The following is a 23,199-nucleotide window of genomic DNA, read 5'->3' as shown; positions in this document are numbered from 1 at the left end:
AAATCCCTGGTGATGTAATGGTTAAGCACTCCACTACTAACTGAAAGGCTGATGGTTCAAACCCACCAGAAACTCCATAGAAGAAAGTTCTGGAGATCTGCTCCCGTAAAGATGGCATCCTATGCATTTATACAATGAATGATATACTGTATGTTGATGTTGTTAAGTGTAGTTGATTCGGTTCCAACTAATAGCAATTCTGTAAAGAATTTATTGTTGCTAAGTGCCGTCGAGTTGGTTCCGATCCATAATGACCCTACATAGGGTTTCCAAGGAAGGACTGGTGAGCTTGAACTGCCGACCTTCAGGTTCGAACAGACTTTGTAGTCCAGCGCTTTAATCCACAGCGCCACACCAGGACTCTGAAGCACTACATATTTGTGAAAGCTGAGGACCTCATTTTTTCTGCGGAGCTACTTGTGGACTGAACAGTGCTTAACCTACGAAGCCATAGCATTATACTACATAGCTATAAAACATAATGATGAAACCTTGAAACATTATAACGTGGGTTAATCTGGAGGGTATTTGTTAATGTTGTTAAACGTCATCGAATCAGCTCTTATTTACAGGGATCGTCTATAGAATTCCTGCATAACGGTTGATGGGCTCAAAAACAGACTGTGCAGTTAGCAGTCCATTGCTTATCCCAGAGTACCATATCAGTACTCTATTAGAGAACATTGTTGTTGTGTGCCGTTGAGTCGGTTTCAATTCACAGCAACCCTGCACAGGGTTGCCAAGGCTAAAAATCTTTATGGAAGCAGATAGCCTCATCTTATTAGAGAATGTTAAGCTGAATGAAATAAGTCAATTACAAAAGGACAAATATTACATGGTTTCACTTTCATAAAAAAGGAAATATACACACATTGAGAGTAACATTCTTTGATGGCTATTACAGATGGCAAAGGGCCAGACAGGAAATTACTTTCTAGGTACTTGTTATAAGGTACAATTGAGTCAGTTTTGACTAACAGTCTATGTACAACAAAACAAAATGCTGCCCAGTCCAGTAACATCTTTATAATCATTCCTGTTTGAGTCCATTGTTATTGTTGCAGCCGCTGTGTAAATTCATCTTATTGAGACTCTTCCTCTTTTCCTCCCACCCTCTACTTTACTAAGCATGATGTCACTTTCCAGAGACTGGGTCCTCCCAATAAATAACAAGTCAAAAGCACAAGAATTGTAGTCTTTTCGCTCTAGCTTTGAAAGAGTATTCTAGATGTACTTCCAAGACAGATTTGTTTTTTTTTTTTTTTTTGGCAATCCATGGTACTTTCAATATTTTTTGCCAACACTATAATTCACATATATCAATTCTTCACCTACCTTTCTTATTCATTACCAAACTTCCTAATGCATACGAAGGAATTTAAAATACCAGAGCTTGGCATCAGGTGCACCTTAGTCCTTAAACTGATACCTTTGCTCTTTAACACTTAAAAAGAAGTCTTTTACAACAGATTTGCCATGATTTCTTGATTGCTGCCTCCATGAGCACTGATTATGGATCCAAGCAAAATTAAATCTTTGACAACTTCAATCTTTTGTCCATTTATCATGATGTCATTTATTGGTCCAGTTGTAAGGATTTTCGTTTTCTTTACACTGTCGTGCAATGAGCACTTAAAGTGTAGTCTTTGATCTTCATCTGTAACTATTTCAAGCCCCATTCACTTCCAGAAAATGAATTTGTATAATTTGCATATTATGAGTTGTTAATGAATCTTTCTATAATTTTGAAGCCAAATTCTTTTTCATATAATCCAGTTTGTAGGATTACTTGCTCAGCATATAGATTAAATAGGCCTGGTGAAAGGTTATAACCCTGGCACACACCTTTTCTGATTTTAAACTATTCATATTCCCTTTGTTCTGTTTGCATAACTACCTCTTGGTAAGTGTGTAGGTTCCTCAAGAGTATAATTAAGTATTCTGGAATTCCCATTCTAAACAATGTGTCCATAGTTTGTAATGTTCTACACAGTCAAATGCCTTTGTATATTCAATACATCAGAAGTAAACATCTTTCTTGTATTATGTGCTTTCAGCTGCATCTGACATCAGCAATGATGTGCTTGTTCCAAGTCTTCTTCTGAAACTGGCTTAAATTTCTGGCAGCTCCCTGTGAACATATTGCTGCAACTATTTTGTAATTATCTTCAACAAAATTTTTCTTGCATATGATGCTAATTATATTGTTCATTGATTTTCACATTCCGTTGGGCCACCTTTCTTTGGAATGAACACAAATAGCTGTCTTCTAAATTTCTTGGCATAGATGAATGCCTTAAGTGCTGCTTCAGTTAGTTGAAATATTCCAATTTTTATTCTGTCAATTCCTAGAGCCTTGTTTCTCATTAATGCCTTCAGTGCAGTTTGGATTTCTTCCTTCAGCACCATCAGTTCTTGATCATATGGTACCTCTTAAAATTACTATACACTGATAAGTTCTTTTTGGTACAGTGACTGTGTATTCCTTCCATCTTCTTTTGATGCTTTCTGTGTCATTCAATATTTTGTCCTTAGAATCCTTCAATATTGCTATCCAAAGCTGGCAATTTTTCTTCAGTTTTTTCAGCTTGAGGAATGCTGAGTGTGTTCTTTTATTTTGGTTTTCTAACTCCAGATGTATACACATTTCATTATAATTTACTTTGTCTTCTCGAGCTATCTTTTTAAATTTTTTGTTCATTTCTATTACTTCATCAGTATTTTTTCAAATCACTTTAACTTCTCTAAGTTCAAAAACAAGCTTCACAGTCTCTTCTGACATCCATTTTGGTCTTTTTTTCTTCCCTGTTTTGTTAATGACCTTTTGCTTTCTTCCTATATAATGTTCTTGTCCAACCACAACTCTTCTGATTATCAGTTGTTAGTATCTAGTGAATCAAATCTGTTCTTAAGATGGTCTCTAAATTCAGGTGGGACATTTTCAAGGTCATATTTATTTTAATTAAAAGCTCTCATGGATTTATTTTAATTTTCTTCAGTTGTAGCCTGAACTTGTACATGAGCAATTGATGGTCTGTTCACAATAAGCATCTGGTCTTGTTTTGGCTCATGATATCAATCTTTTCCATTCATTGTCTCTTTCCACAGATATAGTCAATTTGATTTCTGTGTGTTTAGTCTGATGAGGTCCACCTTTCATGTTGTTGAAAATGAATGCTGACTATCTTGCCAAATTCTTTCATGCTATTTTTAGCATCATTTCTATGATGGAGGTCATATTTTTCAACTAGTCACCCTTCCTCTTTGTTTACAACTTTCACATTCCATTAATTAATAATTGTTAATGCATCCTGATTGTGCGTTTGATCAATTTCAGACTGAAGAAGTTGATATATTTCTTCAATTTCTTCTTTTTGGTTTTAGTGGTAGGTGCCGATTTTAAATAATAGTAGCATTAATGGATCTTCCTCGTACACATATGGATATTGTCCCATTACAGACAACATTGTACTTTCAGGTAGATCTTGAAATGCTCTTTTCGACCAAGGATGATATAGCGTTCCTTGTGAATTTGTCATGTCTTGCATAACATATCATATAAATGTCTGATTCAGAATGACCAATACCAGTCCATTTCAGCTCATCAATGCCTAGGATATTAAAATCTTAGAGATCTTATTGAACCAGAACTTCTGAAATGTTAAATGGCCCTACTTTCCATTTCAATTTTATGAATTCCAATTTTCCTAGATTCATGCTTCCTACATTATACATTCTTTTTATCAATGGATGTTTGTAGCTGTTTCTTCTCATTTTGAGTTAAGCTCCATGAGCAAGTAAAAGTCCTGAAAGTTTTGTTTTATCCATGTGTGCCATCAGTGTCAACTGTGCATTGGGGAGGTAATTGTTCCCTAGTCATAATTTAAGTGTCTTCCAATCAGAAGGGCTAATCCGACACTATATCAAATACTGTTCCACTGCTATTCGTAAGGTTATCAGTGACTAACCATTCAGAAGTAGTCCACCTCTTCTTCTTTCTTGTCTGTCTTTGCAGCTTTGTTCTACTGGGTTTGAAGACTTAAGACTATAGTCTCAAAAGACAACTCAGTCAGGTGGCGCAACAGAATTCACAAAACCTTTGCTCTAAATACTAGTTTTATTAGTAGTATCTGGGGTCTTAATAGTTTGTGAGTGATCAGTTATTGGTCTGTACTTGTCTGGAACAAAAGACAAAGAAGAAAACAAAAACTAAAGAAGGAATCAGTCTATAGCACTTAGAATTTGCATGAACTATAGCCACCAGCCTGAGGTTAGAAGAACTAGATAGTGACTGGCTACCATTAACAAACATTCAGGAAAAAATTAGAGAAAAATATAGAACAAACCTCAAAATCCAAAAGGAAATTCAGAATTCCCAGATCAGTAGAGATTGTAGGATCCTTTGAGACTATTGCCTTGAGATGCCTGTTAATTTAGGAACTGAATCCAGTCCCAGAGTTCAACTTTTAACCAAATAATAGATTGGCTCTTAAAATACCCATGAATACTGTATTCCTTTTAAATAATCATCTAGATGAGATCAAATGGATGATATTTATCCTAAAGTAAATATGATAAGGTAAGGGGTTATGGGCAGGGATTAATGGAAACTGAATAATCCAAATGGAAATAATAAAGCCAATACATTGTGAAAAACATAAACAATGACATTGAACTATATGTATATTGTTGTTGCTTTTAAGTGTCATCAAGTTAGTTCTGACTCACAATCTCATTGTATAGGGTTTCTGAGGCTATACATCTTTGTCCAAGCAGAAAATCCGATCTTTATGCCAGAAGGCAGTTTGTGAATTTGAACCACAAATATTGCGGTTCAAAGTCTAGTTGTTATCCTACAGAGTTACCAGGTTCCCCACTATATGCTGATCCGACAGCACCACATCAAGAATCCACTATATATATGTTGTTGTTGCTGTTAAGTACCATGGAGTCAGTTTTCACTGATAGTGACCCTGTTTAGGGTTTCTGAGGAACTGTTGGTGAGATTTAACCACCAACTTTTCAGCTTAAACTGACTTTGCAGCACAGTTCATTAACCCACAGTACCACACCAGGACTCTTGTATAGAGATTGTTAGATGAGAACTCAATTTGATTTTTAAATTTTCACCAAAATTATAATTAAAAAAAAAAAAATTATACCCTAAGAAATCCTATGGGGCAGTTCTACTCTGTCTTGTAGGTTAACTATGGATAAAAATTGACTGTATGGCACCAAACAAGAACCACTAAACTAGACATTAAATTACTGACATTTGTGAATTTTTAAAGAAGAATATAGTTCATTTTGTTAGTGCAGTTCATAGAATTAGAAGAGGAAGTTCTATGATACAGTAGGTAATGTGCAGCCTCTGGAATCAAACAGTGTGAATTAAAACAAATTTTCCTTTACTTGCTATGTTATGGTCTTTGATTGGTGTAAATGGCTAAGTGCTTGACTGCTAGCCCAAAATTTGACAGTTTAATCCCATTTAGAAGACCGTCCAAGGACAGGCCTGACACTGATTCTGAAAGGTCTTGTAAATCCAAAGGAACATTTCTACTCTGCACAAATGCATTACCATGAGTTGAAATCAATTTGACGGAAACTAACTACAATAAGAGTTGGTACCGACTCAATGGCACCTAACAACAACAACTACAATAAATTTACTATGTCTATGGACTTGAGCTAATTATTTCATTTTTATGTGCTTGTTTCTTAAACTAAAATATAAGAATTTTACTAATACACAGAGTTACTGTGAGCATTTCATGAAAGAATTAACATATATATTTTAGTATGCTCCAGACACATTGTAAAGTCTCCATATAGTTAACTGCTATGTCTAGTTTTAAAGCAACCACAAGTGTCTCTCTCAGTATTTTGACAAAATGCTGTTTTGTTTTAGTTTACGGCTTTCTATGTTGGTGATTTAGAAACTCACATTACGTTACTTCCTGTGAGTATGTGTGTGTGCGTGCACAAAGTTTTTAAAAATAAACTTTCAATGGTTTAGAAAATCGTAGAGATCTTATTGAACCAGAACTTTTGAAATATTAAGTGGCTTGATGACCCAAAACACCACTGTTTTTGCCAAATGTTTGACACACCCTCTTGGTGACTTTTAAAGATTTGAAAGCATTCAGGCACTTCTAAATAAACCATGAGTTTTGCCATTATTCCTACTATTAGGTTTCTGGATTATGGCCAAACTATAAAAATAGTTTGGACGTGAGTAAAGTAATGAAGCCACTCATGGGGAATAGCGCTGTTATTTTCCTTCTTAAAAAAGGTACAAAATCAATCAAATAATTTAGATGGAGAAGTTTGTTGTATCCCTTATTGCTAAAAAAAAAAAAAAAAAAAAATAAAAAAGTCACTCTGGTTCCCGGTGGGGTTTGTCGTTTGCATTTGCAATTATATGTAAATAATTGAAACTTTAATTTTCTAGTACTTGGGAGTTTTGAGTTCAGGAACAGAGAAAATTACTGGAAAAAATTCTAGCATAAAAATAGTTATTTGAAAAATTAACTGAATCTTTGTTTCATGCTGCTTTTGGATTCTTTCCTATGAATACATTGTTATATTTAGTTCTTTCATTTTAGTTTGATCCATTCATTAAGAGTATTTAAATGTTTTTAATCTATGTCTACTATTTTAAAAACTGAGCAGAATGATTTTTACTGAATCATTTTAATTTGAATTAAAATATCCATCAGTATGGTCACTAATACAACCATTGAAATGGTTTTCAATATGGGAATTATTTTGTTTGAAATGGTTGACTGCATTGCCCTTATATCTGTAAAAGCTATGAAATTTGAAGCTATTGTCTAAATTCACTGTCTAAGCACATCATTTACATAAACTCATGGCAATTCTCTTGTGAACAATCGTCATACAAAGAATTTAATTATGTATTGTGCAAGTCAGTGTTGCTTAAGCCTTAATGGGACTATTGCAGTCTTTAATTAGGTTGGCTCTCATATTCTGTGCCAAAAAATTCTTCCCAAGTCAGCCATTTTGCTAAATTTATCCATGCCAATTAAGATAATCCAGTTATTGTTCTAACAATGATGTTTATATTTAATATTCATTTAACCTATCTATACAGTTATACAAAACTAAGGCCTCTGACCACATATTAAAAATTACATAAATTATACAAAAAAGAGCACTCATAAATTCAAATTATTAAATGGCAACTTTCTCCCTAATGCTTACTGTTCAATATTTATACTTTTGTTTTCCCAATAAAAGATACCAGTTCTTCTTTATTTAGGATTTAGAAAATAATAATAATACAATTACATCCATTACTATGGATTGCTCATCTATGAAAACACTGACAACTCTTACTTTTCTAGTCTGATGCCCCTTATGTTTTCCCCTGTATCAGATTTCAAGAGGGCATAATGGACATTTGCTTTACGACCCTTAAGGGATCTCTTTGCTGCTCTGTTTCTTTTCCTTCTGTTAAAAATGCTTAAAGAATTTTGGACTAAAATCCACTTTTATCATTTTCTAAATGATTTCCTTTATACACAGATTACAGTTGTTCAAAAAAGTTGGCAGAATAGAATAAAAAGGTATATTACAATGCATTCTGGGAGTCTGGAAAAAAATAGTCAAATACGGTAATTTTCAAATTTAATGCATCCCTTTGTAAGAGTCACCTCATTATAATGTTTGTGAATAATTCTCAGTTTTGTTGAAATAAACCACTTCTAGTCCTGGTGTGGCACTGTGGATTAAGGTGCTGGACTGCAAGGTCAGTTTGAATCTCAAGGTTGGCATTTCAAACCTACAAGCCACTCCCCAGAAACCCTATGCAGGGTCGCTATGACTCTGAAGTGACTGGACGACATTTAACAACAACAACATAAATTGTAGAGTGCTTTTCACGAGTAAAAATCCAATTGCTAGCAAGGAAGGGAGTGATTAACTTTTCAGTTTAGGAGCGGAGGTCCCTGGGACCATCAAGGGAGAAGAGAGGACAGCGGTGGGCCCCTACCCAGAGAAGCAGTGGTACCTGAGATGGAGGCAGAGAGATGGCGCATTTGGGGACTTTAGACACACAGAGGGAGAGGGGCTGTGTGCTGATGAACGACCGGAAGGCAGGCTTGTAGTGTATACCCTTTAGTTGGTTGATGATGCATGGAGGGAATTGTAACCATGGCAATGAAACGATATACGATAGGATGAATGTAAAACTAATGTTCTCCTGTAAATTTTTTAATTTATGATAAAGTTGCACTGATGTATAATTAGAACATTTCAGACTGATGTTTACTTTTTTTTTTAACCCAACTAAGTATATGGTTTGTTTCATTTTTATTAATTCCTTATCTATTTCATCTCCCAAGTAAACTATCACATAATTCACAATACAACATTAAAAAAAAAAGCCAATTGCATTATTAAACTGATTGTTTCCATGTCTAATTAAGATAATTGCAATAATAAATTTGGAATAGAATATATATATATATATATATATATATATATATATATATATATTGTTGTTGCTAAGTGCCGTCAAGTCGGTTCCGACTCTAAAGGGTTTCCAAGGAGCGACTGGTGAGCTTGAACCACCAACCTTGCAGGTCAAACTGACTTTGCAGTCTAGCTCATTAATCCACAGGGCCACACCAAGACCCCATATAAAAATATAGGTACATAATGTTGTTGAGCTCTGGTAGCGTAGTGGTTACGAATTGGGCTGCGAACCTTAAGGTCAGCGGTTTGAAACTACCAGCTGCTCCGCGGGAGAAAGATGAGGCTTTCTACTCCCGTAAAGATTTACACCCTCGGAAACCCTGTGCAGGGTCGCTATGGGTCGGAACTGACTCGATGGCACTTAACAACAACAACAACAATGTTGTTGTTGATGTTAAATGCCGTCGAGTAGGTTCTGACTCATAGTGACCCTGTTTCTGAAGAGCAACTAGAGCATTTGAACTGTAGAATTTGTGGTTCAAAGTCCAGTGCTGATCCTACAGCGCAACACGAGGAGTCCACATATATAATGTTTTTCATTAAATTGAAAAGGTTTTATAAGTAAAATGAATTAATAAATTTGATTTTATAGAAATATAATAACCATATACTTTGGAATAGTCTTTATACTACATTATTTTAAAGCTCAAAAAGAGTATTAAGGAAAGATCAGATCAAGTGTGACAATATAACTGTAGAAAAATAATGAAGTTATAGTGTTTTAACAAAAGAGAACCTTCAAGTAAAAAGATGATATCACAATAACCTGTTTGGCTCATCCATTTATTTTCTCCTCTTGTTCCTCCTACTCCTTTTCCTCTTCTTTTTCATCTCTCCTCTGACATAAACTATGAGTGTGTATGTCTTTGTATAAAGTTTATGTTTCAAATTACAATAAGAACTTTGTTGACACATTACTAAATTGCTAGCTTGCCTAAACACAAACATCTGATTATAAAACTAATTTTTAATTAGTCTTGTTAATAATACATTCACTTTTTAAATAACTTAGTCACAAATTTGAATATAATGACAAATATAAGGAGACACTGATTCACAGTAATATTTAAGAAGAAGAATATTCCTGTTAATTTTTTAATTTATGATGAAGTTGCGCTGATGTATAATTAGAACATTTCAGACTGATGTTTACTTTTTTTTTTTTTTTAACCCAACTAAGTATATAGTTTAAGTTTCATTTTTAGTAATTCCTTATCTATTTCATCTATGCAGTTCCAGGAGGAAAAAAAAAATCAAATTTCTATTGATTATTTCTTAGGGCCTATATCTACCCTTTTTCTTCCTCTTTAGAAACTATGTACCTATTTATATTCTCCTGTGTTTTTTTTTAAATCAATGCCACATGACAATGACAAGGGAAAACAATAAATTATATATGATTAATTAATTATGGTTCTATTCTATGCTTACAAAAATTGATCAAAATTATTTCTATAGCTGTCTTTAAAAAAGAATGTAGTATATACACTTCTTAAAAATAGATGAGTGTGAGTGGATGAAATTGGGAGGGAGGAGTGAGAAAATGAAATTGGGTATTATCTAATTCAAATATAAAGCTAATTCCTAAGAGGACAGGATACATCAATAGTGATAACACATATTTTCTGAATATCTTTGGTTACCTTAATGTTGTATAAATGTCTACTATAGTGTTATTATATAAATCTCTACTATAGTGGCAAATTATTGAATGATGCAGAATGCATCAAAAGAAGATGGAAGGAATGCTCAGAGTCACTGTACCAAAAGGAAATGGTTGATGTTTAATCATTTCAAGAGGTAGTATATGATCAAGAGCCAATGATACTGAAGGAAGAAGTCCAAGGTGCATTGAAGGAACTGGTGAAGAATAAGGCACAAGAAATTGAAGTAATAAAAATTGAAATATTTCAAGAAAATGAGGTGGCACTGGAGGTACTCACTCATCTATGCCAAGAAATTTGGAAGACAACTATCTGGCCAACTGATTAGAAGAGATCCATATTTGTGCCCATTCTGAAGATACGTGACCCAAGGGAATGAGGAAACCATTGGACAACATCTTTGATATCCCATGCGAGTAAAGGTTTTTTGTTTGTTTGTTTGTTTTCTAGTGATATCTACTGTCTCCCAGGTTTCTTTATTTAAGAACAAAATGATGATGTGGTGATTAAAATGAAGAGCATCAATTAATTTCACCTTCCCTCCAACCAGCTACCCCCCAAATCTCCTGCCCCCACCCTTTTTGTTCCCAATTCCTTCCTTCCTTTTGTAGAGGAAGAACAACCCCAAAAGCTTTGGTAAAACAGAAACAGCTACAAGTATACATTCACAGAGAACTTCTAGAGGTTCAAGCTAGATTCAGAAGAGGATGTGGAATGAGAGATATTGCTGATGTCCAATGGATTTTGGCTGAAAGCAGAGAATACAAGAATGATGTTTACCTGTACTTTATTTGATGACGCAAAGGCTTTCAATTGTGTGATCATGACAATCTATGGAAACCATTGTGAAGTATGAGTATTCCTGAACACTTAATTGTGCTCATAAGGAATCTGTACATAGACTAAGAGGCAGTTGTTTAAACAGAACATGGGAACACTGAATGGTTTAAAATTAAGAAAGATATGCAACAGGGTTGTGTTCTTTCACCATACTTATTCAACCTGTATGCTGAGCAAATAATCTGAAAAGCTGGGTTATATGAAGAGAAATGTGGCATCAGCATTAGAGGAAGACTCATTAACAGCCTGCAATATGTAGATGATACAATCTTGCTTTCTGAAAGTGAAGAGGACTTAAAATACTTACTCCTGGTAGTTTCGATCTGCACACTTCGAGATTAGCAGACCAACACATAACCACTACATTACTAGAGCTCCTTATCCTAGGTATTAGTGAGCAAAAATGGACAGGTATTGGCTATTTTGAATCTGAACTGCAATGTCAGTAGGTCAAATCTACCAGCCGCTCCTCAGAAATAGGGTTGCTATGATTCAGAACCAACTCAGCTTCACTTGGCAAGAATAAAAAGAGCAGTCCATAGTGTGTCATTGTAGAATAAGCAGTAGACTGCAAACTGCAAGGTTGTACTTCAAACCCACTAGCATGGAAACCTCATATAGCTTCCTTATGAACAGACTTAAAGGCAATTGGCAACAATAGCATTCAATAGCAGCCAATGGTACTTTCAAGATTCTTCTCCAACCTAGTGATTCAAATGCATCAATTCTTCCTTGGTCTTTCGTATTTATTGTCCAACTTTCACACATATATGTTGTTGCTGTTGTTGTTAGGTGCTATTCAGTTGATACCAACTTACAGTGACCCTATGCACAATAGAACAAAACACTTCCTGGTCCAGGGCCAACCTCACAATCATTGCCACACCTGAACCCATCGCTGCCACCACTGTGCCAATCCATCTCCTTGGGGGTCTTCCTCTTTTTCTCAGACCCTCCACTTTACCAAACATGATATCCTTCTCCAGTGACTGGTCCCTCATGATGATATTTCTGAAGTATAAAGACGAAGTCTAGTCATCCTGGCTTACAAAGAGCACTCTGGCTGCACTTCTTCCAACACAGATCTGTTTGTTCTTTTGGAAGTCCATGGTACTTTTAATATTCTCCTCCAAAACCTTAGCTCAAATGCATCAATTCTTCTATGATTTTCCTTCAGTATCCAACTTTCATATACATATGATGTTACTGCAAATACCATGACATGGGTCATGTTCAACTTAGTCTTCAAACTGACATTAATGATCTTCAACACTTTAAGTTAGTCTTGTGCAGCACATTTGCCTAATGAAATACGTCGTTTGATTTCTTGACTGCTGCTTCCATGAGAGTTGATGTTCGATGAACAAAATGAAGTCTTTGAAAACTTCAAACTTTTTTTCAATTAAATGGATATTATTTTTTGTCCAGAGGTGAAAAATTTTGTTATCTTTATGTTGAGATGCAGCCCATGCCAAAGGCTGTGGTCTTTGGTCTTCATCAGTAAGTATTTTAAGTCCTCTTCACTTTCAGCAAACAAGGTTGTGTCATTTGCATATCCAAGGTTGTTAATGAGTCTTCATCCCATCCTGATGCCATGTTTTTTGTCATATAATCCAGCTTCTTAAATTCTTTGCTCATCATAGAGGTTGAACAAGTATGGTGAAAGAATACAACCTTTTTACACACCTTTCCTAATTTTAAACCATTCAGTGTTCCCTTGTTCTGTTCAAACAACTGCCTCTTATTCTATGTACAGTTTCCTCATGAGCACAAAAAAAGTATTCCAGAATACTCATACTTCTCAATGTTGTCCACAGCTTGTCATAGTCCACACAATCAAAAGCCTTTGTATAGTGAATGAAGAACAGGTAAACATTTTCCCGGTATTGTTTGCTTTTGGCCAATATCCTTCTGACGTCAGCAGTGATATCCCTTGTTCCATATCCTCTTCTGAATCTGGCTTGAATCTCTGGAAGTTCTCTGTCAATGTATGCTTGCAGCAATTTTTTGATGACCTTTAGTAAAGCTTTACTCACATAGGATATCAGTGATATTGTCTGATGATTTTAATATCATCAGCCAAAACATGAATTTGAGTTGGTTGAAACTACCATGGCTTGGGTCAGGTATACCTTAGTTTTAATGTAACATCTTTGCTCTCTAGCACTTTGAAGAGGTCTTTCCCATTAGAGTTGCCCTATGCAATACATCTTGGGATTTCTTGACTGTTGCTTCAATAATCATTGATTGTGGGTTCCAGTAAAATGATATCAGTAACAACTTTCAACTTCTCTCGGTTTATTTTGATGTTCTTCATTGGTCTAGTTGTGATGATTTTAGTGTTCTTTCCATGGAATTATAATCCATGCTGAAGGTTATTTTCTTCTGTCTGCATCAGCAAGTGATTCAAGTCCTCTTTGCTCTCAGCAAACAAGGTTGTGACATCTGCATATCACAGGTTGTTAATAAACTTTCCTCTAATTCTGATGCAGTGTTGTAGGATCAGCACTAGACTGAAAACCACAAGCCCAACAGTTCAAATCCACCAGCTGCTTCTCAGAAACCCTATGCTGGGTCATTATGAGTCAAAATCAACTCGATGGCACTTAACAACAACAATTCTAAAGCAGTGTTCTTCCTATAATCCAGTTTCTCAGAATATTTGCACAGCATACAAATTGAATAAATATGGCGAAAGGCTACAACTCTGACACAAACCTTTTCTGCTTTTAAACCATGCAGTATCCCTTTGCTCTATTTAAAGGACTGACTCTTGTTCTATGTACAGGCTCCTCATAAGCACAATTAAGTGTTCTGGAATACCCATCTTTTTCAATGTTTTACATAGTTTGTTATGATCCACACAGTCTAATTCATTTGCATAGTAAAAATTTTTTAAAAAGCACAAGTAAATATCATTCTGGTGTTCTGTGCTTTCAGTCAAGATCCATCTGATGTCAGCAATGATATACCTCCTTCCAAATTCTCTTCTGAATCTGACTTGAATTTCTGTCAATGTGCTACTGTAATCATTTTAAAATAATTTTCAGAAAAAATTTACTTGTGTGTGATATTAATGATATTGTTTGATGATTTCCACATTCTATTAGGTCACTATTCTCTGTAACAAAAATTCTTTGGCATAAATAAGGTTCTTTTCCAATCATTTGTTCAGGTAGCTGTCTTTCAAATTTCTTGGCATAGACAAGTGAATGCCTCCAGTACTGCATCAGTTTTTTACTACACTATTGCATTTGTTTGACAGCTTTGCTGAACAGATGATTCTTGGTTGGCAGTTTTTGTTGTTGTTGTTCTTGTTTTTGTTTTGTTCTTTTTATTTCAGGGTTATATATATGTCTCCCCATTGCCTTCTTACCTACATGGTTTCTGTTGAGAGATCAGAACTTGATATTATTTTCTTGCCTTTGTAAGTGACACTTCTCTTTTCCCTAGCTGCTTTCAGGATTCTCTCCTTCCCTTTTATTTTGGAGAGCTTGATTATGATGTGTCTTTGTGATTTTCTTTTGGGATCTATCCTTTCTAGGGTTTGTTGAATTTCTTGAATGCTTATCCTATTGTTTTTCAGAACTTTAGCAAAATTTTCTTCCAGAAGATCTTCAACTAGCTCCTCTGTGCTCTTCTGTGATTCTTCTTGCTCAAAAATTCCAATTATCCTTAGGTTATTCCTTTTCATGCTGCCCCACATGAATCTTAGACTTTTTTCAGACTTTTAAAGTCTTTTTTTCTGCTTGCTCTTCTACTTTGCAGTATTGAGAGATTTGTCTTAAACATCATTGATTCTGGCTTTCATCTCTTCAGTTCTACTCTCTTGCCCTTGCAGTGTATTATTCATTTCTGATATTTTATTATTAATACTTTGGACTTCTTTTTGCAGATCTTGAATTGTTTCCAATGCTTTTTAAACCTTATTTGATTGTTCCTGCAGCACTTTTCTGACTTATTCCTTATTTTTCTCAAACCCTCTGTGGAGCATTTGGTTGTGTCTCAATATCATTCTCCTGAATTCTTTCTCAGGCAGTTCAAAATCCTGCCCTCCTTCTAATGGGAAATCTAGGTCTAACTTCAGATTATTTGTTTCAGTTACTCTATCTTTTTTTCTGGACATGTACTGATATTGTCAGTTGTTTTTGTGCATTTTCAAAAATTAGATGTATTTTCAATAATTAGATGAATGTATGTTGATATTATATTAAGCTTTCTGATTGTCTCCAGGTAGATGTGATCAGATGATGGACTTCCCTTTTTACTCTTTTTATTACTCAACTCAGAGTAATTGTAGCAGGCATTGGTTGTCTAACTGGCATATTGCCTAGATGATAGGATTTTATAGTGTGCTATTGTATCTTGCAGTCAAGAAATCAAACGACATATTGCATTAGGCAAATCTGCTATGCAAGAACTTTTTAAAGTGTTGAAGATCAAAGATGTCAGCTTGAGGACTAAGGTGCACCTGACCTACGCCATGGTATTTTCAATAACCTCAAATGCATGTGAAAGCTGGACAGTGAATAACAAGACCATAGAAGAATTGATGCTTTTGAGTTTTGGTGTTGCAGGAGAATATTGAAAGTGCCATGGGCTGCCAAAAGAACCAATAGATCTGTTTTGGAAGAAATGCAGCCAGAGTGCTCCCTGAAGACCAAGATGGCCAAACTTCATCTCTCATACTTCAGACTTATTGTCAGAAGGCATCAGGTAGATGGAGAAGGGTGTCATGTTTGGTAAGGTGGAGGGTTAGAGAACAAGAGGAAGACCCCCCAGCAATATGGATTGGCCAAATGGCATCATCAATGGACTCAAGCGTGGCAACAATAGTGAGATTGGCTCAGGATCAGGCAGTGTTTCATTCTGCTGTGCATAAGGTCACTATAAGTCGGTACCAACTCAATGGCACCTAACAACAACAACAATTGTAGCTTGGGAGTCCTGGTATGGCACTGTGGTTTAATGTACAGGACTGCAAAGTCAGTTTGAACCATAAGGTAGGTGATTCAAACTCACCAGCTTGTCATTGGAAACCTATAAATGTTGCTATGGGTCAGAATTGACTCAACAGCACTTAACAATAACAACATTGTAGCTTGGCTATATGACCACAATTTCTTTCTCTTCTTGGGTAAAGTAGAGAAAGACCCCTACCCTCAAAGTAAAAGGGGGACTAAAAAAGAATAAACAACAAACAAACAAAAAAACAGATTCGATACTAAAGTCTTTAATTGTCACACACACATATACACAAAGAAACCAAAAAAAAAAGCAAAACATGAGTAAGACTTTAATGCCCTTTTCTTATCTTCTTGCCTTCAAGGCTGCCTGAGAAATTTCAAAATGCTACTGTTGAACCTTAGGATGTAACTCAAGATTAAATTTTCTGCCTCTTTCATTTTTTTATCTGTCTCTCTCCCCTTCCTCAACCCCACTCACGTATTTCTCCAAATTAGAAACAGACCAGGGCTGGCTTGAGTCATTTTGGGGGACTGTTACATTTTAAGCAGTTCTTATTGACTCCTCCCCCTTCTTCAATTCTGCACCCAGTGGTTTTTGCTGTGCAGATGCATGTGTGTGCATAGTAGAACCCTCTAGGGGCAGGGTAAGGGGTGTTCATGCACTCAGGCAGCCCGTCTGGTCACCAGAGTGAAGGTACACAGACAGAGACAGACAAACGAACAGAAAAAATGCTCACACCTTTGTCTCTGAGGGTGTGCCAGACTGCTGTGATGGGAGCACTCCCCTGCTCTTGCATTAGCTCCATCATGCCCAAGATGGCAGTTCCAGGACCTGCTGGCAGCAGCAGATCAGAAAACACCACCTTTCTTGCTTCTGCTGCAAATCCCACTAACAGCAATCCTATGGTCCTTCTAAATATTCCTTCATATTTAGATCAATCTGCTTCATCTGGTATTCTGTTTTATTATTGACAGAGGTCTGCACAGCACTTCTCCCCAATCCACCATCAAGCACTGCCCTCCTGCTTCAGAGTTTTTTAAAGATTTCAATTTGTAGTAAGTCAATTTCTGGAAAAAATTTTATTTTTTCCACCATACCTAGTGCATTTCATTCAGCTTGAACTTCTTCCTTCAATAGTATTTGTTTATTAATTATATGCTACTTCTTGAAATGGTTAAACATTGACATTTCAATTATTTTTAGTACAGCGACTCAGTATTTCTTTTATCTTCTTTTGATGCCCTCCAAGTCACACAATACTTTATCCATAGATTACTTAAATGCTGCAACCAGAGGCTTGAATTTTTTCTTCAATTCTTTCAGCTTGAAAAATGCTGAGCATGTTCTTTTATTTTGGTTTTCTAACTCCAGATTTTTGCACATTTTCTTATAATATTTGACTTTGTCTTCTTGAGCTGCTATTTAAAAATGTGCCATTCAATTGTTTTACTTTGTCATTTTTTGCATTCACTTTATCTTCTCTACACTCAACAGCAAGTTGCACAGTCTTTTATAACATTCACTTTTTTTTTAAATTTCTTTACTGTTATTTTACTGACCTTTTGATTTTTTCATATATAATGTTCTTCATGTAATCCCACAACTCTTCTGGTCTTTGACCACAAGTGTTCAATGCACCAAATCTGTTTTAGAGGAAGTCTTTAAATTCAGGCGGGACATATTCAGGGTAATATCTGACTCTTGTGGACTTATGTCAATTTTCTTTAACTTAAGCCATAACTTGCATTTGAACAATTACCTTTAAGATCTATAGTCAAGTCTTATTTTGGCTAGTGATATGGAGCTTTTACACTGTCTCTTCCCACAGATGTAATTAATTTGATTTCTGTGTATTCCATTTGGTGTGGTCCATGTGTATAGTTGTCTTTCATGTTGTTCAAAAAAGTATTTGCAATGAATAAGTCATTGTTCTAGCAAATTCTATCATCAGCATGATACCTATCAACATGGACATGTTTTCCAATTACTTATCCTTCCTCTTTATTTTCAGTCTTTGTTCTCCAGTCACCAGCAATTATCAGTCCATCTTGACTGCCTGTTTGATCAAATTTAGACTGAAGAAGTTGGTAAAATTCTTCAATTTCTTCATCTTGGGTTTCAGTGACTCATGCACAAATTTGAATAATATTAACTGGTGCTCCTTGCAGACATGTGGGTAATAACTTATACCTTACAGCACTGTACTTCAAGCTATATTCCTTCTAATACTTGCAGGAAATCTAAATACTGAAATATCATGGATCTCTCTATTAATGACTTAACTGTTTGTTTGTTTTTTTATGCAATAAGGGAAGGCTTCTGATCTCCCTGAGAACATGTCAACAAAAACTAGAATGTGTATTTAATTTCTCATGACTCAAAGCATTTCTGTGATGTGCATGCACTATTGTTCCCCTGGCAAGATTCCTTGAAGCTGAGTTCTTAGAGGAGGTGGCCATTTTTTTCACTCAGTAATTACCATTGTCCTTATATTATTTTGAAGCCTAGATAACTCAATAAGTATTGGGGAATTTTGGCTTTAGCTTTATAAACTTTATAACTTGCCTTTTCCAAGAAGTTTAAAATAAAAAAATAGTATTATGTTCCAAGTCCTCTTTTGATAATCTGGCTATCAAGAAATTTTGTAATAGGACCCTATTCTGTAGCTGGAGACCTCTTAGATATTTAGCTAGAGTGGTCCCAAATATGGTGGGTTTATTTTGAAAACTTTGTGATCATGGTGGCAGTGTGTCATGGAGTTGGTTCCAACTCAGTGAACCTGCATAGGCTTTCCAAGACTAAATCTTTATGGGACCAGAAAGCCTTATCTTTCTCTCTCAGAATGGCAGGTAGTTTCAAATTTCTGACCTTGAGGTTAGCAAACTGACTCATAACCACTACACTACCAGAGCCCCTGAAAACTTTGTGGTGGTTGTTGTTGTTAACTGCCGTTGAGTCAGTTCTGCCAAATAGCAACCCCTGCATAGGGTTTCTAAAGAGTGGCTGGTGAGCTTCAAATGTCAACCTTGCAGTTCAAACCGAATTTGCAGTCCAGTGCATTAACCCACAGTGCCACACCAAGACTCTAGCTCCCAATTTGTTGTTGTTGTTGTTAGGTACCATCGTGTCAGTACTGACTTATAGCGACCTTATGCACAGCAGAATGAAACACTACCCGATCCTGGGCCAACCTCACTACTTTTGCCACACTAAAGTTCACCAATGCTGCCACTTGGCCAATCCATCTCATTGGAGGTCTTCCTTTTTCTCTCTGATCCTCCACCTTACCAAACATGATATCCTTCTACAGCGACTGGTCCCTCCTGACAATATGTCTGAAATATGAGAGCTGAAGTTTGGCCATCTTGGCCTCCAAGGAGCACTCTGGCTGCACTTTTTCCAAAACAGATCTATTGGTTCTTTAGGCAGCCCATGGCAATTTCAATATTCTCCTCCAACACCATAACTCAAAAGCATCAATTCTTCTATGGTCCTCCTTATTCACTGTCCAGCTTTCGCATGAATAATAGGTTATTGAAAAACACCATGACTTGGGTCAGGCACACCTTTGTCCTCAAGCTGACATCCTTGCTCTTCAACACTTTATAAGGTCTTGTGCAGCAGATTTGCCTAATGCAATACATCGTTTGATTTCTTGACTGCTGCTTCCATGCGTGTTGATAGTTGATCCAAGAAGAATGAAGTCCTTGACAACTTCAATCTTTTCTCCATTGATAAGAATTTGCTGTAGCACACACAAAATATTGTGCTTTGGAAGAACCTAGTGGTTCTTCCCATTCAAACTCAAAGTGCTCTTGACACTGTTCTTTTACCAGGATGAAGTAAAGTGCATCCTTTAGATCTAAACTGATGAACCAGATGTAAACAGCTGGTAGGGTTGACAGTAAATTATATTGGCTGGCAACAGGGTGTACAGTCATCATGAGGCAGCTAAAGGCTCCAAGTATTGACCAAACCAGTACTCTCCTGTTTTACACTTTTTCACAGTTAAGATGAGAGTATAGTATGGTGACTGTCAGGGCCATAAAGTTCATGTTGTAGACCTGTCAAAATGAGACTCTGTAATGTTAACTTTGCTTCATGCCTACTTGGTATTGTTTTAGGAGGGGTAGGATAGTTGTTGTTGTTGTTAAATTAGTTCTGATTTATAGTGAACCTGTATAGAGTTCCCAAGAAGTGGCTGGTGAACTTGAACTATCAACCTTGCAATTCAAACTGACCTTGCAGTCCAGCGCACTAGCCTGAAGCACCACACCAGGACAGCATCTGCTATGAATTAAATATGTACTGGAGCAGTGTACCTGGCCTTACCTGATATCTTGTTAGTCCACACCCACAGCACAACAGCCTTTGTAACTCCTCTACAGTTCAAGCTCACCAGCTCCTCCTCAGAAACCCTATACAGAGTCACTATGGGTCGGAGTCGACCAGACGGTACTTAACAACACCAATAAATATGGAAGCCTGAGGGACGTGAATGGTTAGGTGAGAAGCTTGCATGATATAATTGTGTCAGGGGAAAAAAGGAAAAGTTATCTTTTCATTGATACAACTTATTTGCGCTTGCATTTTATTCAGATCTCAGCCTAATAAAACAATAGGGCACTCTGGAATCTAAGGAGGTCTGGTGTGGCACTGTAGGATAAGCACTGGACTGCAAGATAAATTTGCACTGCAAGAATGGTGGTTGAAACTCAGCAGCTGCTCCTCTGAAACCCTATACAGGGTCACTATGAGTAAAACCAACTTGATGACACTTTAACAACAACAATAACAAAGTGTGACAAGTGAGTCAAACCCTCAGGGGTATTAGCATTCCATACTGGTTCTAAAAGTGGGGCTGCTTGTTCCTCTGGTAAATGATTATTAGCATTTTGCTGATGAAGTCTATGGGCCTTTTCCTTAGTTTTTATATTACTATTCTCTATTCTTCAGGGATTAAGAGAATATCACATAAAGCCAGAGAGTCTGTGCAATTGGGAGGATGCTCTGGAAATGAAAGCAAACAGGTTATGCATCTGCTTGCTTTTCTCCCTGTAAGTAGCAAGTCATTATTCCATTTAAATAAATCAGAGAAGGCAAACAGGCTATGGTGCGATGTTGTAGGATAAGCACTAAACTGCTAACCAAAAGGTCTGTGGTTTAAACCCCACCACCCAATCATCTATAGAAACCCTATACAGGATTGTTATGAGCCAGAACTGATTCAACTGCACTGAACAGCAGCTACAACAACAAACGGGGTATGACTCACCCTATGACCATATCTTCAGTATTTATCATAAGTTTTTGTCTGAGAGGTTAAAACCCTGCTGACTCTCCCACCGTCCTTGGTCCCAAAGAAGTGTCATTCTGAGTATGTGACAGAGAGAGAAACTGCACCACAGGAGCCTCTAGAACTATGGAGGCTTTATAGGGGACCTAGGCTGGGCCTAAGAAGAAGAAAGCAATCCCTCAAAATAATTTTTCTTGTACTTTTCTTTGTCTATATCATTCAAAATTGAATGCTTTGATTCTTTTTGCACCATAATTATATATTTTCTGCAAATCCTTATTTGCCATAAAATCATAATTGACTCTAAAAACAAGTTTCCATTCCATTTTTCTTTTCTAGTATAAATAAATCTAACCACAAAATAGTGTTATATATATAAAAAAATAGTGTTATAATGTACTGATCCATTTATTGGCCAGATTTTATCATCTCTTTATTTATACTGAGGTCAAATTTCATTTTAAACTTCTTCACTAGGCATTCAAGATAGGATCAGTGATTAAGGATAACCTTAACAAGCTGCATTCCAGAATCTGACTCTGTATATTGTACAAATATGTTCATTATGTTAGCTTTTAAAGCTTCATAGGCTAAGTCTACCTGAACTATACCTTAAAACACAAAGTTGAAGTTTATTGAAGTTAGAGAATTTAAGAAATATATTTATTTTTGTTTTATTGACTATGCAAATGCATTTGACTGTGTAGACCATAGCAAACTTTAGCTATTTAGAAGATGGTTATTCTAAAATATTTAATTGTGTGCATGAGGAATCTGTATATTGACCAAGAGTGGTTGTTATAACAGAAAAAGGGAGCAGTTTTAACTCAGGAATAAGATTATCCTTTCACCATACTTATTCAATATGTATGCTAAGCAAATACTCTGAAAAATGGGTTTATATGAAGAAGAATGTGGCATCAGAATTAGAGTAAGACTCACTAATAGTCAACTAATACCCATTTGACCTAGCCCCTATGGCTTGATAATCAGAACTCAACTAGAGGAAGATTAAAAAAAAAAAAAAAGTTTTTGATAAAGGAAAGGAGGGTAAATTGCTACAATTTGATGAACTTGACCTATACTCATGGAAGTTGTTGTTGTTGTTAGGTGCCATCGAGTCGGTACTGACTCATAGTGACCTTATGCATAGAAGAACAAAACACTGCCTGATCCTGGGACAACCTCAGTACCATTGCAACGCTTGAGTCCATTGATGCTGTCACTTGGCCAATCCATTTTGTTGGGGGTCTTCCTCTGTTTCTCTGACTCCACCTTAGCAAACATGATATCCTTCTCCAGCAACTGGTTCTTCCTGACAATATGTCTGAAGTATGAGAGATGAAGTTTAGTAACTCTAAATACCAACAGAGAGGGAAGGAGTCTTCTCATCAAGTATCTATGTTATCCCCTCTGTACACAGGGTAGATAGGTACAGGCAACTTAGACATTGACTACTTAAAATGAGGGGGTGATAAAGGCACAAAATGACTGGCTTACAAGGTTTCAAGAGATTTTAGTTTAAGAGTATGTGGAAGAAGATAGAGTCTCCACTGAATAGTTTTCATTTTGTCTAGATGGGTCTGGTAAAAAGAGATGGGGATAAGAGTCTTATGATTCAATAGTGAATAATTGTTATCATGACTAATTGTGACTGTCACAATTGTAAAGGTACATGTTTTGTAACAAAAAGGGAAGAGTAGTTAATCTTATAGACCAGAAATAGAGTACCCTAGGACCATCAAGGGAGAAGAGCACGAGCAGAATACGGGATTTATCCAGAGAAGCAGCAATACTAGACATGGAGGCAGAGATGGGGACATGGAGAAAGGGAGCAGCTGAGGACTCTAGATTCATGGAAAGAGCTGGACTGAGAGCTGGCGGCCACGAGACAGACTTGTAGAATGTGCCCCTTGGTCATTCAAATTA

Source organism: Chrysochloris asiatica, unplaced genomic scaffold (assembly GCF_000296735.1).
Source record: "Chrysochloris asiatica unplaced genomic scaffold, ChrAsi1.0 scaffold00217, whole genome shotgun sequence".
NCBI classification, from domain to species: Eukaryota; Metazoa; Chordata; class Mammalia; order Afrosoricida; family Chrysochloridae; genus Chrysochloris; species Chrysochloris asiatica.
The sequence above is the reverse complement of the archived record's forward strand: the minus strand, read 5'-3'. Positions refer to the sequence as shown.